The following is an 11,509-nucleotide window of genomic DNA, read 5'->3' as shown; positions in this document are numbered from 1 at the left end:
AATTTTGTTAAAAGAAAGATTTCTGGGCCCTAACTCCAAATATTTTGATTCAGCAGGCCTGGAGTGGGGCTTGATGTTTTTCATTCCTGACAAGTTTCCAAACAATGACCTCAGGTGCTGGTCTGAGGATCACATTTTGAGGAGAACCAGTTTAAACTATCTTGAATCCTATTAAGCATTTGAACTATAGGATTGCATCAATTACTTTTCCCCTGATTTCTCCAAAAGTTTCCACATCACTAAATAAGATGAAAAATATTAAGATAAAAAACTTGTTTTTCTATTTCGGCAGATCAGTAATGAACAAATTGCACTCTGAGGCCGGGCATGGTGGCTCACGCCTGTAATCCCAGCACTTTGGGAGGCCGAGGCGGGCCGATCACCTGAAGTCAGGAGTTCGAGACCTGTACAGGTGCATGCCTGTAATCCCAGCTACTCAGGAGTCTAAGGCGGGAGAATTGCTTGAACCTGGGAGGCGGAGGTTGCCATAAGCTGAGATCGTTGCATTGCACTCCAGCCTAGGCAACAAGAGAGAAACCCCGTCTCAAAAAAATAAATAAATAAAAATAAACAAATTGCACTCTGAAGGGCAATGCTTACTACTTTGGTTTGTCATCCTAGAAGCCCGTTCGTCATACAATCAAAGAAACTTAATCTCTTTCAACTCCTTCCTGTTTAGCTACCAATCCTAGAGTCTAACTCTAATTGAGACAGAGAGGCCACACACTTTTAAATAATCAGATCTCATGAGAATGCACCCACTATCATGAGAACAGCACCAAGTGGATGGTGCTAAACCATCCACAAGATACCTGCCCCCATGATCCAGTCACCTCCCACCAGGCCCCACTTCCAACACTGGGGATTACAGTTCAACAAGAGATTTGAGCAGGGACAAATTTACAAAACGTATCAGTTATCAGAGATTAAGCTTTGTCTGGGTGTGATATGGGAGACTGAACAGCAGGATGCATAATGAGGGCTAGTAAATTTACAACAAAACAAATCAACATAAAATATATCCAAATGATGACTGCTGCTAGTAAGAGACAAATATCTTACTAAAAATTGTATAATTCACTATAAATAGACCAATATTTCATTTTGTTGAGGATCTTTTCTGTTGCATTTAAAACAATGACAATCAATATTAAAAGCAAATAATATATAACTAAGAAACATTTTGAGAGAAAGAATATTTCACAAATCAAGTAGTTTACAACATTAGTCACAGAAAGGCAATCTGAGATTTGCTCCCAAATGTTTCTTGCTCAAATATAAAAGCTGGTCAATAATGCAAAATGAAAGCAAATAATGTATTATATAATGAATATATTATTTTTGGAATTTTAGCAAATAAAATAATAAAAGTTTAAGTGTCATTGAAGATGATATATCATCTATGTGGAAGTGCAATGTGTGTGTATACACATGTATTATATGTATCATATACATCTTGTATCATTAGTATTTTCTTTTTTTTATAGAGATAGGAGTCTCACTCTGTCATCCTGGCTACAGTGCAATGATGCCATCATGGCTCACTGCAGCCTCAAAATTCTTGGTTCCAGCTATCCTTCTGCTTCAGCTTCTTGCATAGCTGGGACAACAGGTGCACACTACCAAGCCCAATCTATTTCTTTCACCCTCTTTGTCACTCTCCAGCACATTAAACACACACTGTTAGAATCATCTAGTTGTCAATACTTTAAACACTGTTTTTATTTCTATGCTAAGTCATTGCATGAGGATTAAACCGGCAGTTGGCTTAAGGTGTTTGTTTGTTTGTTTGTTTGTTTGTTTACATGGTTTAGGAAATTTGCCACTGACCAAAATAACTTTTGAAATCTTTGGTTATGCCACTTCTCAAAACTGAGCTAATATGATTCTGGTAACTAATAAATAATATTTTTGTATCTTTTTCTAGAGATTTTCAACTTATAGAAAATGTCTTAACACCCTCCCTCCCCTCTAAACACCCATGAGAGGCATGAAAATACAGTTCTGGTTTTATAATGGAGGTCAATGAGAAGAATAAGTAGATACAAACACATTTATGCAAACTAAAAGATAATTAAACATATTTTGTGATAGGTGAACCTAGTTTTAGTCATAAACAAACAGGGAAGAAAATTTTTCCTATGAGTTACAATTCAAAATTTCATTAAACTGTCAGAACAACTTTCAAGATATCTATTTTATAAATAAAAATGGCAGAGTAATATTTGGATCATCTGATAGTTTATAGGAATTATGACTGGTCTTTAATGCATGTCGTCTAATTTCCTTTTCAGAATGAAAATGCACCTCTGAAAGGCTGAAGTAACTCTATTTCTTAATTTGAAAAAATGTTCACTTTCAAAGTTTCTGAAGAGTATCAAAGGAGCTCCTTCTTGGAAAGTGATCGGCACTGTTACTGACATGTAAGAATTCTTCAATACATGCTTGTTAATAGCGTTATGTTAATAAGACTTTCGCTCTTTCTTTTCTCCTCTCTTTCTCTCTCTCATATATATATATATACACATATGTATATGTACATATCGTGATTAAAGGTGATATACGGGCTTTGGAAAGGTATTTCTGAAAAGATATAGGTATGGACATTTACATTCTTTGCATAAAACATGGCATTGATATCAGTAATTATCCTATGTCCATCTCTAAATGGTTTTCAAATGATACTTTCCTTGTCATAGTTGATATAAATGTGTATCTATATGATGAATGGGATAAATTTAAAACTCTGCTCCACAAACTTCTAGACACATACTAGAGTGCTGGCAAATATATTTACATGCCTGGAATACATATGTTAAAACAAACATTACTGATGCTTTTGATTACCTGAATTCAAGCAAACATTGAGATGTATAAAATAGATACTAAGATGTTTTCATTTTATTGCCAATTTTCTATATTAACATGAAATGTCACTGGTTTTCAGGCAACTGTTACATTTACGGAATCTTTTTCTGAAATGCATCATAAATCTTCTAAGGACTGAATAAACTGAAAAAGAAAAAAAAGCAATTATGAAACCTGGTGACCAAGGATGTGTTTTCAAATGCCAATAGTCAGAGATAAAATTTTAGGAGATTATAATATTATTGATTAGTTGCTTTGAGATAATATTCTCTTACGTCAATAGCAATAAAAGATGGGTGGAGAATGATTAGATACTCCACGACAGGAGACTGTCTTGGGAAATATGTACAGAGATCCATTTTTAATTTTGGAGGTTCTGTAATCCATTTTCATTTCAGCACACAATATGCTGATACTGGATTGCAGGAAAAATGCTATTAAGATTACTTGTTTGTACAATTTTCTGCAGTAAATGAATTGATCTTTCCACTTATTTGATTCGTGATGATGGCATTTGTCATGTTTCCTTAGGAGTGTAATCCAAATTTTAAGAAACCTCTGGCATGAGGAGTGACAGGGGAAATAATGAAAACTTGTTTTCAGGGTATTTCTTGATGGATGCTATCATTATTTCACTTTTATTTGCTTAAAGGCTTTATTTAGGCATACTTTTTAAAAAATGCTTTTCCACCTGAGGGAAGAAATGTTTTCGAACAACTAAGATATTAAGAAGTCCTTATTGGTGAACATATCTACTAGCCTTCCTGTTTTATTTTTTTTTTTGAATACAAAAATGTCCAGAAGATACTAGCTTATTCATACCAAGAAGGAGATTACATCTTTGGGGAGGGCAGAAAAATCCAAATGGGCCAAAGTAAAACACAATGGAGTTCAGGCATGGACAGCCTGGTGGAGAGAAATCCAGTCAAATCACTTTGAGAAATATACAACACATATTTAGGAAAAAGAACTACTAACTACTAATTGGCTATCGAAGTGAAGCCTCAAAGTTGAGGGTGGGATAACTGGACCAACAAAAGCCTATCTGCCATGACAGTGTGATTATATTTGAATGCACAACTCTTAGATGCAATTCCAACTGCGCTGTCTTCTAGCTTCCTAACCCTGAATAAGTGATTTAATTTCTCTGTTTCAGATTAATGATTTCTAGAGTAAGGGTAATAACTGTTCTGAAATATGTTTGTTATGATTCGTAGCAATGATGATGACGATGATGATGATGATGACGACAATGATAACCCCAGAGGATATTATGAATCTTTGTTTTGGAAAGCAGAATGCATCCCTAGTGAGAGAGAAGAAATAATAAATTAAAAGCAATCTGCTTTGTCTGGTAGTATCTTGTGGGAAAAATGTGTATATATAAAATATATATAATATATTTTATATATTTGTTTACCTCCAATATCTCTCTGGATCCCTCCCAAACCCCTGACTCTCCATCCCATGAATCTTCAAACTTTGCCCAGGTGACTGCTTCCTATTTTGTGTGACAGGAAGTGTCATGCTAGTGAATGTTAAACAACTGGTCCTTAGGGGAGAGAAAGGAGGAGAGCTTGTTTTGTAGCACTTACCAATGTCTCTGATGTAATTACTTCTGAAATGATCAATTCCAAGCTACTAGTGGTGTAACAGTCAGTTCACAAATACTGAAAATGTATCAATTGGCTTTCAGGGGTCAGTATGAATTGGCTCTACACACTACTCTCAACTTGTTTAATGTTTAATCTTTGCTGAGCTTTTAGACCACACTTCTAGTATCCACCTCCATGTCTACAGGAGTGTTTGTGTGATGGCTCTTTCTGGTAGTTGGTCTTTGTTATCTAAGTATAGTTGGCCCTCTTGTCATCTTTTAAAATAATAACAAAAGTGTTTATTGAAATTACAGGTTCGTTTCCTTTAAAAATACCATGAAACAAAAAGATTCATGAAAGCACCTGTGTATTCACATTTTATTTGCTGACCCATACCTATGTATGACTCTAAAGATCCAATGGCCAGGAAAACAGACAAGGTTCCTGACTTCATATGGCTCATATTCTACTGGATAAGAAAAACTGATAAAAACATACAAAGAAAATATAAAAAGCCAATTGGATATGTACCTTAGAAGAGATTTACATGGTTAAGAAAGTCATCAAAAGTAGAAAAATCTTCCTAAAAAGTGTGGCTTGAGCTAAAAATTTGAAGAAAGCATAGGAAGTAACCAGAAACAAGGGAGCGGAAGGAGAACTTCAGGCATAGGAGATAATGTAAGCAAATAGCAGAGGTATGTAAGTATCACCCTGAGATGGCAAGGACCATAGAATTTCAAGGAGAGTGACAAAATATCATTAAGTATGATTTTTAAAAATCTGGTATCCCAAGACTTTTGCATTGCCACGCTGTAGAACCTGATCCAATTTGACCATACAAGTCTTTGCCAGGTATACAGAGCCAGTTGGTAACTTAACTGGAATTAGAATTTATTGTTTTTACTATCATTTAGTATATTTTTACCTTTAAAATTCCACTAAAATACCCCTACAAAGAACCACCATATATAAATCAACAGTTATAGAGAGATTTTTCAGTTAGAATAAATAGTAAGAAAAAAATTTTTCATTAAAAATTTAAATAGTTAGTACTTGAGAAAAATAAATTGGATGACAGATCTAGAGTTTTGAAACATAATGTTAGGATAGGAGCCAAGATGGCGGAATAGGAACAGCTCCGGTCTCCAGCTCCCAGCCCCAGCGACACAGAAGACAGGTGATTTCTGCATTTCTGCTTGAGGTACCGGTTTCATCTCACTAGGGAGTGCCTAACAGTGGGTGCAGGACAGTCAGTGAAGCGCACTGTGCGCGAGCGGAAGCAGAGCGAGGCATTGCCTTACTCGGGAAGCGCAAGGGGTGGGGGAGTTCCCTTTCCTAGTCAAAGAAAGGGGAAACACGGCACCTGGAATATCGGGTCAGTCCCATCCTAATACTGCGCTTTTCCAACGGGCCTGGAAAACGGCACATTAGGAGATTGTGTCCCGCACCTGGCTCGGAGGGTCCTATGCCCACGGAGTCTCGCTGATTGCTAGCACAGCAGTCTGAGATCACGCTGCAAGGCGGCAGCGAGGCTGGGGGAGGGGCGCCCGCCATTGCCCAGGCTTGCTTAGGTAAACAAAGCCGCCAGGAAGCTCCAACTGGGTGGAGCCCACCACAGCTCAAGGAGGCCTGCCTGCCTCTGTAGGCTCCACCTTTGGGGACAGGGCACAGACAAACAAAAACTCAGCAAGAACCTCCACAGACTTAAATGTCCCTGTCTGACTGACAGCTTTGAAGAGAGTAGTGGTTCTCCCAGCACAAAGCTGGAGATCTGAGAACGGACAGACTGCCTCCTAAAGTGGGTCCCTCACCCCTGAGCAGCCTAACTGGGAGGCACCCCCCCAGTAGGGGCAGACTGACACCTCATTCAACCGGGTGCTCCTCTGAGACAAAACTTTCAGAGGAACTATCAGACAGCTGAATTTGTGGTCTCACGAAAATCCGCTGTTCTGCAGCCACTGCTGCTGACACCCAGCCAAACAGGGTCTGGATTGGACCTCTAGTAAACTCCAACAGACCTGCAGCTGAGGGTCCTGTCTGGTAGAAGGAAAACTAACAAACAGAAAGGACATCCACACCAAAAACCCATCTGTACATCACCATCATCAAAGACAAAAAGTAGATAAAACCACAAAGATGGGGAAAAAACAGAACAAAAAAACTGGAAACTCTAAAAAACAGAGCACCTCTCCTCCTCCAAAGGAGCGCAGTTCCTCACCAGCAACGGAACAAAGCTGGATGGAGGATGACTTTGATGAGTTGAGAGAAGAAGGCTTCAGACGATCAAACTACTCTGAGCTACGAGAGGAAATTCAAAACAATAGCAAAGAAGTTAAAAACTTTGAAAAAAAATTAGAAGAATGGATAACTAGAATAACCAATGGAGAGAAGGGCTTAAAGGAGCTGATGGAGCTGAAAGCCAAGTTTCGAGAACTGCGTGAAGATTGCAGAAGCCTCAGTAGCAGATGTGATCAACTGGAAGAAAGGATATCGCTGATGGAAGATGAAATGAATGAAATGAAGAGAGAAGGGAAGTTTAGAGAAAAAAGAATAAAAAGAAATGAACAAAGCCTCCAAGAAATTTGGGACTATGTGAAAAGACCAAACCTACATCTGATTGGTGTACCTGAAAATGATGGGGAGAATGGAACCAAGTTGGAAAACACTCTGTAAGATATTATCCAGGAGAACTTCCCCAATCTAGCAAGGCAGGCCAGCATTCAGATTCAGGAAATACAGAGAACGCCACAAAGATACTCCTCGAGAAGGGCAACTCCAAGACACATAATTGTCAGATTCACCAAAGTTGAAATGAAGGAAAAAATGTTAAGGGCAGCCAGAGAGAAAGGTCGGGTTACCCACAAAGGGAAGCCCATCAGACTAACAGCTGATCTCTCGGCAGAAACTCTACAAGCCAGAAGAGAGTGGGGGCCGATATTCAACATTCTTAAAGAAAAGAATTTTCAACCCAGAATTTCCTATCCCGCCAAACTAAGCTTCATAAGTGAAGGAGAAATAAAATACTTTACAGACAAGCAAACACTGAGTGATTTTGTCACCACCAGGCCTGCCCTAAAAGAGCTCCTGAAGGAAGCACTAAACATGGAAAGGAACAACCGGTACCAGCCACTGCAAAAACATGCCAAATTGTAAAGACCATCGAGGCTAGGAAGAAACTATAGCAACTAACGAGCAAATTAACCAACTAACATCATAATGACAGGATCAGATTCACACATAACAATATTAACGTTAAATGTAAATGGGCTAAATGCTCCAATCAAAAGACACAGACTGGCAAACTGGATAAGGAGTCAGGACCCATCAGTGTGCTGTATTCAGGAAACCCATCTCACGTGCAGAGACACACATAGACTCAAAATAAAGGGATGGAGGAATATCTATCAAGCAAATGGAAAACAAAAAAAGGCAGGGGTTGCAATCCTAGTCTCTGATAAAATAGACTTTAAACCAACAAAGATCAAAACAGACAAAGAAGGCCATTACATAATGGTAAAGGGATCAATTCAACAAGAAGAGCTAACTATCCTAAATATATATGCACCCAACACAGGAGCACCCAGATTCATAAAGCAAGTCCTCAGTGACCTACAAAGGGACTTAAACTCCCACACAATAATAATGGGAGATTTTAACACCCCACTGTCAACATTAGACAGATCAATGAGACAGAAAGTTAACAAGGATATCCAGGAATTGAACTCAGCTCTACATAAAGTGGACCTAATAGACATCTACAGAACTCTCCACCCCAAGTCAACAGAATATACATTTTTTTCAGCACCACACCACACCTATTCCAAAATTGACCACATAGTTGGAAGTAAAGCTCTCCTCAGCAAATCTAAAAGAACAGAAATTATAACAAACTGTCTCTCAGACCACAGTGCAATCAAACTAGAACTCAGGATTAAGAAACTCACTCAAAACCACTCAACTACATGGAAACTGAACAACCTGCTCCTGAATGACTATTGGGTACATAATGAAATGAAGGCAGAAATAAAGATGTTCTTTGAAACCAACGAGAACAAAGACACAACATACCAGAATCTCTGGGACACATTCAAAGCAGTGTGTAGAGGGAAATTTATAGCACTAAATGCCCACAAGAGAAAGCAGGAAAGATCCAAAATTGACAGCCTAACATCACAATTAAAAGAACTAGAAAAGCAAGAGCAAACACATTCAAAAGCTAGCAGAAGGCTAGAAATAACTAAAATCAGAGCAGAACTGAAGGAAATAGAGACACAAAAAACCCTTCAAAAAATTAATGAATCCAGGAGCTGGTTTTTTGAAAAGATCAACAAAATTGATGGACCGCTAGCAAGACTAATAAAGAAGAAAAGAGAGAAGAATCAAATAGATGCAATAAAAAATGAAAAGGGGATATCACCACCGATCCCACAGAAATACAATCTACCATCAGAGAATACTACAAACAGCTCTATGCAAATAAACTAGAAAATCTAGAAGAAATGGATAAATTCCTCGACAAATACACCCTCCCAAGACTAAACCAGGAAGAAGTTGAATCTCTGAATAGACCAATAACAGGTTCTGAAATTGTGGCAATAATCAATAGCTTACCAACAAAAAAGAGTCCAGGACCTGATGGATTCACAGCCGAATTCTACCAGAGGTACAAGGAGGAACTGGTACCATTCCTTCTGAAACTATTCCAATCAATAGAAAAAGAGGGAATCCTCCCTAACACATTTTATGAAGCCAGCATCGTCCTGATACCAAAACCTGGCAGAGACATAACCAAAAAAGAGAATTTCAGACCAATATCCTTGATGAACATTGATGCAAAAATCCTCAATAAAATACTGGCAAACCGAATCCAGCAGCACATCAAAAAGCTTATCCACCATGATCAAGTGGGCTTCATCCCTGGGATGCAAGGCTGGTTCAACATACGCAAATCAATAAATATAATCCAGCATATAAACAGAACCAAAGACAAAAACCACATGATTATCTCAATAGATGCAGAAAAGGCCTTTGACAAAATTCAACAACCCTTCATGCTAAAAACTCTCAATAAATTAGGTATTGATGGGACGTATCTCAAAATAATAAGAGCTATCTACGACAAACCCACAGCCAATATCATACTGAATGGGCAAAAACTGGAAGCATTCCCTCTGAAAACTGGCACAAGACAGGGATGCCCTCTCTCACCGCTCCTATTCAACATAGTGCTGGAAGTTCTGGCCAGAGCAATCAGGCAGGAGAAGGAAATAAAGGGTATTCAATTAGGAAAAGAGGAAGTCAAATTGTCCCTGTTTGCAGATGACATGATTGTATATCTAGAAAACCCCATTGTCTCAGCCCAAAATCTCCTTAAGCTGATTAGCAACTTCAGCAAAGTCTCAGGATACAAAATTAATGTACAAAAATCACAAGCATTCTTGTACACCAATAACAGACAAACAGAGAGCCAAATCATGAGTGAACTCCCATTCACAATTGCTTCAAAGAGAATCAAATACCTAGGAATCCAACTTACAAGGGATGTGAAGGACCTCTTCAAGGAGAACTACAAACCACTGCTCAATGAAATAAAAGAGGATACAAACAAATGGAAGAACATTCCATGCTCATGGGTTGGAAGAATCAATATCGTGAAAATGGCCATACTGCCCCAGGTAATTTATAGATTCAATGCCATCCCCATCAAGCTACCAATGACTTTCTTCACAGAATTGGAAAAAACTACTTTAAAGTTCATATGGAACCAAAAAAAAGCCCACATCGCCAAGTCAATCCTAAGCCAAAAGAACAAAGCTGGAGGCATCACGCTACCTGACTTTAAACTATACTACAAGGCTACAGTAACCAAAACAGCATGGTACTGGTACCACAACAGAGACATAGATCAATGGAACAGAACAGAGCCCTCAGAAATGATGCCGCATAGCTACAACTATCTGATCTTTGACAAACCTGACAAAAACAAGAAGTGGGGAAAGGATTCCCTATTTAAGAAATGGTGCTGGGAAAACTGGCTAGCCATATGTAGAAAGCTGCAACTGGATCCCTTCCTTACACCTTGTACAAAAATTAATTCAAGATGGATTAAAGACTTATATGTTAGACCTAAAACCATTAAAATCCTACAAGAAAACCTAGGCAATACCATTCAGGACGTAGGCGTGGGCAAGGACTTCATGTCTAAAACACCAAAAGCAATGGCAACAAAAGCCAAAATCGACAAATGGGATCTCATTAAACTAAAGAGCTTCTGCACAGCAAAAGAAACAATCATCAGAGTGAACAGGCAACCTACAGAATGGGAGAAAATTTTTGCAACCTACTCATCTGACAAAGGGCTAATATCCAGAATCTACAATGAACTCAAACAAATTTACAAGAAAAAAACAAACAACCCCATCAAAAAGTGGGCAAAGGACATGAACAGACACTTCTCAAAAGAAGACATTTATGCAGCCAAAAAACACATGAAGAAATTCTCATCATCACTGGCCATCAGAGAAATGCAAATCAAAACCACAGTGAGATACCATCTCACACCAGTTAGAATGGCCATCATTAAAAAATCAGGAAACAACAGGTGCTGGAGAGGATGTGGAGAAATAGGAACACTTTTACACTGTTGGTGGGACTGTAAACTAGTTCAACCATTGTGGAAGTCAGTGTGGCGATTCCTCAGGGACCTCGAACTAGAAATACCATTTGACCCAGCCATCCCATTACTGGGTATATACCCAAAGGACTATAAATCGTGCTGCTATAAAGACACATGCACACGTATGTTTATTGCGGCACTATTCACAATAGCAAAGAGTTGGAACCAACCCAAATGTCCAACAACAATATACTGGATTAAGAAAATGTGGCACATATACACCATGGAATACTATGCAGCCATAAAAAATGATGAGTTCGTGTCCTTTGTAGGGACATGGATGAAACTGGAAAACATCATTCTCAGTAAACTGTCGCAAGGACAAAAAACCAAATACCGCATGTTCTCACTCATAGCTGGGAATTGAACA

The sequence above is a fragment of the Symphalangus syndactylus genome, chromosome 11 (assembly GCF_028878055.3).
Source record: "Symphalangus syndactylus isolate Jambi chromosome 11, NHGRI_mSymSyn1-v2.1_pri, whole genome shotgun sequence".
In the NCBI taxonomy this organism is placed as follows: domain Eukaryota; kingdom Metazoa; phylum Chordata; class Mammalia; order Primates; family Hylobatidae; genus Symphalangus; species Symphalangus syndactylus.
The sequence above is the reverse complement of the archived record's forward strand: the minus strand, read 5'-3'. Positions refer to the sequence as shown.